Genomic DNA, 7,683 nt, shown 5'->3' on the forward strand with positions numbered 1-7,683 from the left:
ACGTGCACACTCACCAGCGATGTGGATTTCAGAAATACCGTTCTAGGGGTTCTCGTGGCACCCTGAAAAAGCAGCCCATAGATAGAAATAGCGCATCCCCAAAACGCTATGTCTATGGCTATAATGCTGGAGTGGCTAGAAGTAAATAAATGTGGGCAAAGCATAACGTGCACATTTACCACTTATGTGGATTTTAAAAAGTGGGCAAAGCATAACGTGCACATTTACCAGCTATGTGGATTTTAGAAATGCGCAAAGCATAACATGCACACTTACCACTTATGTGGATTGGTAGAAAAGTGCGCAAAGCTTAATGTGTGCACTTACCATAGTATTTGGATTTTAGAGTTTTCCAAGCATCTGTTTAGAGATACCCGGAAGTACTGGGCAAAGCGGGAGAGGCAAGCTCAAATACAACAAACGAGAGTGGAGCTTTTCCCTTGGAAAAAACGCTCGCAGTGCACGCTGATTGCCCCCTCGGAGGCATCGCGTGCATGCTCTTCGCACAAACAAATAACGCATAGATTGTGTGTGTCATCAGATGTTAAACAAAGTCAACACAGATGAACACATTCTTAAACGCTTTGCTAGTGCTCGCCATAATGAGATTAATAGAGATTGCTCTTACCACAGAAATGCATGCTTCAAACAAAACAGTCAATGAAGACGAAGAAGAGAATGATGTGTGCTCCCGGCGCCTATTTATACTATAGTCGCACCGGTAGTGACGTCATGGCTGTCGCCGGCCAACGAGTTGGTGTTTTTTCAATGTATGCTTCAGACACGGGTCACGACGAGGCGTTCCTCATAGCGACCCCTAGAGGACACAGTTCGAAGTTCCCATGAAAGGGAACTCTGAGTTTCCAATAAAACCCACTTTCTGGAATACACCCCAGGTTTGCTGTTTTTTTACTGTGTCATCCTTATGCAAGTTAACCTTCAACTGTAAGCTTTCTGATTTATGTTTGTTTTAATTCTGCTTTGCTTTCAACAGAACCGATTTCACACATTTTTATTTTTAGTCCTCAGATTGTGAAGGTCACAAACAAGTGTGCTTGAAGTTGTAGCGATCAGCCCCCTTATATAATCATCTGTGTTTTGTTTTCGCAGTCTCTGCTTAAATAGAAGGCAGAGGGAAACAGAACGATCTTTCAGGAAAATAGGAAATAATCTCACTGCCATATGGCAATGGGCAGTGGTATAGTTATAGATAATGTTTAGTTTTGGTTTTAGTAGGACGCTGGAGAGCTATGAAGTCAGAACTGATGATATTAGCAGCCGTAGCCTAAAGACTCCTCACAGACACAGAGCGAGAGAGACAGAGAGAGAGAGTCTTGGGCAACATTGGTCTGTTTTGATTTTCAAAATTAAAATAGCTGTCATTCGTAAATGGAGGGTTATTTTGCCACAGTGACCAAAGGACATTAAATCTAGTGCACACTACTCCATAATCTGCAAGGGCAAGTTGCCACTTGAATTGAAAAATAAGGTTAAAATATATAGTGTTGCATCAACATCACTATTATCCTATCATCACTATCATCCTTATTATAATTTAATAGCACATTATTAGTGGTATTTGCTAAGGCAAGCATCAGCATTACTATTGCTCAGATTTACTGTTAGAATGCTAGTGTGCTATTCTAAATTCAGCCCAACGTTGTATCCGAAATCTTGCCGGAAGTAGTAGGTCATCTTGGTACTGTTTTTGCAATACTACACTCTAAAAAATGCTGAGTTGTTTCAATCCAACTTTGGGTCAAATATGGACTAACCCAACTTTTGGGTTAAACATTTTATGTAAAAATGTAATCCAACGGTTGGGTTAGTCCATATTTGACCCAATGTTGGGTTGAAACAACCCAGCATATTTTAGAGTGTATGAATTCATATGTGCTACTTTTGTCTTTCAGTTTTTCGCATAATGTATAGTAGAGAAGTATTCGATTTCAAATGCACTGCGTTATGGTGTGTTCAAGTCCTCCTGGGAAGATAGTATTTACAAGTTGAGAAGTCGTAATTCGGACGTCAGTTGCTTTCAAGTCACTTTGGTTGAAGCAAAGATGGTGATTAATCTTTTCTAAAAAAACAAACAAATCAGTGTATCACTCGTAAATATGACTTTGTGGTACCGTTCATGTCTGTTCAACTTCTAAATACAATCTTTCTGTCATGACTTGAATACACAATTACTCATGCTGGCAATGCTTGTCCCGCCTGCAGCTAATTTGTCAAGTCAAGTCACCTTTATTTATATAATAGCACATTATTAGTTTATTTTTAGTTTATTTAATTTTTTTGTCTACTTTGACTACTTTGAAACTGACTTTTATTAGTTGTGTTGCATGTCAAAAGCTGAACTTATTTTAACTGGACATTTAGTTTAAAAAGTGCACCTCTACTATTATTAATTTAGTTGATATTTAGAACAGTTCTCTTATTTTTTTTGGTTGAAATTTTTATTTTAATAATAATTTTCTTTTAATTTTGAGCAATGTTATTTGGGCAATATGAAAGGAACTGTTCACAAGGAAATACAATTAAAAAGCAGCACAAAGCATTGCAAAAGAGCATTCTGTGTGAACTGATCCTAAGGCTCACTATTTTAGGAAATTCTGGAACTGTTTCGCTTACTTCCCATTTCGTGGAATGCCAAACTGTTATACAGTCACTTCCAAGCCAGCCACGTATTCAAATTACTGTCTGTCTTATGCACATTTTCAGAGTGTGTGGTATACTTACATTATACAAGAGACTTTTATGGCTGCAAACTACCCTTACGTTTCCCTCCATCTTGTCAAAACAATCTAGGAACCTCAGGTCATTCTTCTAAATTAATACTAGCTCACAAGTCAAATATGGTCCATCCTGACTTATTTAAAAAACTATGAAAGGAATTATAAATAGATATTAAAAATGGTAGGCCACAGTGTCCAACTGTAAAAAATACATTGTTGGTTTAACTTAGAAAAGTAAGAAACCTGACTGCCTTAAAATTAAGAGTTGATTAAAATGAAAAATTAAGATTTTTTTTTTTTTATTAATTATTTTATTTATTTATTTTTAACAATGTGAATGCAATGTAAGTCGTTTTGGATAAAAGTGTCTGCCAAATGCATGAATGTAAATATTCTGGAAAAGTAATTTAAAAGTATTAAAATAAAATATTATTCATATATTTAATAGTGCTGTAAAACGATTAATCGCGTCATTAAATTTAGATCTGCTCATGTTGCATCATATTTCCTTTTACAGTGTTGCGATTTATAACCAATCACTCACAATTCTGTTGAGCCTATGAATGCAATAACCAATCAGAGGCATTCAGATTACTTATCGCTGGAATGCCGGAGTTTTGTTCATTGCGCTCGCCGACTGAATTCTGATCTCTCATGAATTCTTGAACTTGAAAATTTAAATTTGGAAACATTTTTCAAAACCATATGAAACCAAGAATCCAAATAGAACATTTATGAACATATTGGTCTTATCTAACAGCCTTCTTGGTCATTCATTTAACCTTTGTCTTCAGATGACTTTTGACAGATCCTAAAATTGTATGTTGCATGATGTTGTGAGCTGTGAATATGGTTGAAATGTTGTGGTATTTGTGCATTTTAACCCTTTATTTACTCACTTGAGCGATGGGATTTATAAAAGTCTACATGAGGTCACCATCACCCTGCTTAATGATTAAAGGGAGGAGGCCTATAAAAAAAGTTCAAAACTTTGGGCCTCTTACTCTGAGGGCTATGAGGACCATAGCAGTCTTAGTCTAAAGAAGCAACCATGAAACTGCTTGTACTGTTGCTCCTTCTGGCATCATCTCATTCCTTCCCAACAGAACCCACCTTTCCTGAACATTGCACAGAGAGCCGCTTACGCTTTGCAAGTATGGATGAAGTTCGGCTTTTGGTAAACGGCCTCCTACAGCTGGACCATAGCCTGAGGGACTTTGTGCAGAATACCAAGAATCAAATTAATGATATTTTCCAAAAGCTCAATATCTTTGACAAGTTATTCTACCAACTTTCTGTGCTGGCCAGTGAGATCAAGGAGGAGCAGGAAGAACTGAAGAAGACCACTGTGATCTTAATGAGGAAATAAATAGCCTGTCACTGGAGATCAACTCCAAAGTGGAAGATATCATAAAAGAGAGGATCCATCTGAGGAGGCAGGTGGGCGGCTTGAAGGAGAAGTTGAGCGGTCTGTCCCAGAGTTTGCTCTCGGCTGAGCAAAAAGCTTGCTGAAATCTCCATGCTCAAGGTAAGAACAGATCAGTAACATCTTGAATGTCTTTGATAGAGACAGAGCAAGATGATTTATATGTTAGGGAATTTAGTCACATTCTAGGGTTGACGATTTAAGAACTGACGGATACATTTTTAAATTAATTACAGTGAATTTGAATCAGCCACATGTTGGCAACATGTTGAATTTGAATTTGAAAGACAGGACAGAGTTCAACAATTCAAAAACTTAAACAATAACACGAAAGAGGTATTTCTTTGGTCCAAGTTTTGGAAAAAACATTCATATTCGCAACGTTATATAAAAAAAAACGCTTATTTACATATTGAGTGTGTATATTTTTTTCACAACTAATTTTATTTTTCCTTTTTATTTTCAACTACATTGCTTTCAGATAACTTTTTTTTTCTACACACAACAATTTTAATCACAGTGGTTCACTTGAACCCACAAATTAGAGCATTATAGGAAATGTGTTCTCTTCCCATGGTCCAAATAATAATTTATGTAGTGGAATGTATATTATACATGTTAATATTTTTGTATGTGGCATTTACAGTAGATTTATGCATTTTGATTACATTTGTAAATGAAAAAGGTACTGGTAATTTTTCTGCCAGTAGCATTTTCCATTAAGTTATGATGTGTTTACATCAGAATGAGGATTCAATTCCTAAATTTGTATTGAGGAATTGAATCCTCATTTCAGTTAAGAATGGCATATAACCCTATCAGGTTCACAATTGTGTTTGAAAAACATATGGGATGTGATCTATATAAGTGTCTATGCCATGCTCAGGTTGATACGATGCTGAGATGTTGTTGTTGTTGTCTATTAGGAGATAATCCTGACCCAAGAAAGAGCATCACTGATCTGCTGAAGGCTTTGCGTGAACAAAGCTAGCAACTCAACAACCAAAGGACCAAGATCAAAGGCCTGGAAAACAAAGTACAGTATTAAGATACCTTTTAAGATCCCAAACTAAAAATACAAAGAACTCTAGAACTCTAGGTCTAACTCAGTCTGATATAATCACATCATTATTCACATGGCACAGCTGATTGGTTTCTTTCACATCAGCAGCCAATGAGCTTGCTTCTCAACATTCAAATACTTGGCTAATGCCTTCCTGTAGCTGCTGCAGTGCACTTCAGAAACCCTCCACCTTCCCTAGCTCCACCTGTATAGATCTGCAATGGGGTGATTCCATGTATGTTAATGGGGGTAACTTCATGTATGTTATAAGTGCAGCAGCAGTATTTCTTACATGCTCACTGCAGCATCTGTGTGGATGTATTGGCAGTAGCAAGTCTCGGTACTTGCTCTGCGGCAGCAACAGCAGAGTAGCAGATCTATTCCGCCAAGACCAAACACATTAACAGTGCCATGCATATTACCATGCTAAACGCTCAGAGAGTTGTCATGACAGAACTATGGATATGTGCTGTCAGTGAAATGCATGAGTTTGTCATTTAAAAAATATAAGATATTTTGGAAACACTTTAGAATACTGTTCCGTCATTAATGAATAACTACACAGGAACACATGTGTAACACAATATTAGCACTCTAGTAACTACTAGAAACTAACTAACAAGAACTTCTGATTAATTAAATAGTAAGTAATAGTGCTTAATCTAATGTGGTAGTTCACTATTAGTTAATCAGGAGCTACTATTTTTTCCATACCTCCCCAAGAACCAAGAAGAACTACTGAAACAGGTTCATAATTAATATGAATAATGCATAATGCAGCATCTGCGTAGAATCATGCATGATCTTTGGGGTTTTATGGCTTAAGAGACCCTTTTAGCCTTTGACATTTGCATATAAATTACAGTCCTGGTCACAGACTTTATGTTTATATGGGGGCTAAATTGCCAAATGGTTCCTCTCTATCAAGGAAATTCTAACCAGTCCCCCACTATCATCTCCCTATCTGATTTCAAACACTTTCCAAAGAGATGTAAATTACCCCGATGCCAGGCACCGATGGGCCTGGCTGAACAAGCAAACTAACACACACACACACAAACACACACACACACACACGTAAAGACCTTTTACTCTATTATACTCTACAAATATATCTGGTATATTGCATGTGTTGTTTGTACGTTTCCCTATTAGATTAGCTGAGTTACCACTCGTTATTTGTATTAGTTAAAGCCCTAAACACTGATATTCAGGTGTATGGATGTATCTTTGGTTTAATCTATTCTAAATGTTTCTTTCTTGGTATCAATATTATCTGCTCTTGATTCCTCAAACAGTGATGTACTGTATGTGATTGTGAAATGCTTCATACGATTTGTACTATATTTTGGGTTAAATCCGCAGCAATTCCAGACCGGCCATAAAACATGCAAATGGACCATAAAGGGAAACAAAGGAAACTTCTCCCGCTCAAAAATTCATGCCTGGTATTGGCCAGTCCACCCAGAATAGAAACCCTCAAAAGTGATTAGCCCAAAATGATCTCTGCTCAGAAACCCTTTTCGTTTGAGACGACACTTTTCCAAGACTCAAGATTTTCCTCTTGAGTTCTGATCTTCCGGCAGTATTTATCTTCAAGTAACTTCGATTCGCTGTGGACTTTTACTATCTTCAGAAGACCCAGAAGTAAACTTCCAGCTCACTCCTAATGAACTCATCAAAGACCTTCGTTATCTACCGCATCAGGACTCTTGTTCAGCAATCGAAGCCAATTCAAGTAACCGTTTACAATTATTTAGATGCGTGTTTAAGTTTCAGCCCTTTTTAAGGTGATTTTTGATTCTTTGATGATTTTCAAAGGTTGTGGTTAAGTGATGTGAAATACTGCCATTCTTTTACTTTCCTCTCTCTTTTCCTTACTTTGTTTCATTCTGTATATATGTGTTTTGCTTAGTTAGTTATATGTTAGATATAGTTTCATTTATTAAATCCTTTATATTCACGATCGATTGCCTCTGTTTGCTGCTCACAATTCGAAGTCAATGAATGTTTTGAACCCTTGCTACATATGCTAAATTACTGCTAGCACTGCATAAAGTAGGACAGTTATTCTTCCTTGGCCAGGAAAATAATCTTTTGGATCAGTATTCTAAAGTGTATAACACAATAAGTCTATTTACTGAATTAATTGTAATTACTGAAATAATTGTAAGCTTTTGAGGTTTTTGTATGATTCTGGATAGTAATACCTTTAGCTAGATTTGGTAACACTTGAGTCATTACTAGTGGGTTACCGAGATATTCACTTTAGAATACTGATCCAAATAGTAAGTAATTCCTTTAGAAGGATGTAGTAACACTTAAGTCATTACTATCAAAAACCTTATATATATCTCAGCTTACAATTACATCAGTCAATATTAGGGAGTCATCATGCTTTTCACTTTAGAATACTGATCCAAATAATTAGTAGTTCCTTTAGAAGGATTTGGTAA

At 36.6% G+C, this 7,683-nt stretch overlaps 1 pseudogene; it reads left to right on the forward strand.

Moving 5' to 3' along the window:
• Nucleotides 1-3,789: 3,789 nt before the first annotated feature.
• Nucleotides 3,790-5,224, forward strand: LOC107559341 (angiopoietin-related protein 3 pseudogene; annotated as a pseudogene).
• Nucleotides 5,225-7,683: the final 2,459 nt, after the last annotated feature.

The sequence above is a fragment of the Sinocyclocheilus grahami genome, unplaced genomic scaffold (assembly GCF_001515645.1).
Source record: "Sinocyclocheilus grahami isolate Dianchi unplaced genomic scaffold, SAMN03320097.WGS_v1.1 scaffold682.1, whole genome shotgun sequence".
In the NCBI taxonomy this organism is placed as follows: Eukaryota; Metazoa; Chordata; class Actinopteri; order Cypriniformes; family Cyprinidae; genus Sinocyclocheilus; species Sinocyclocheilus grahami.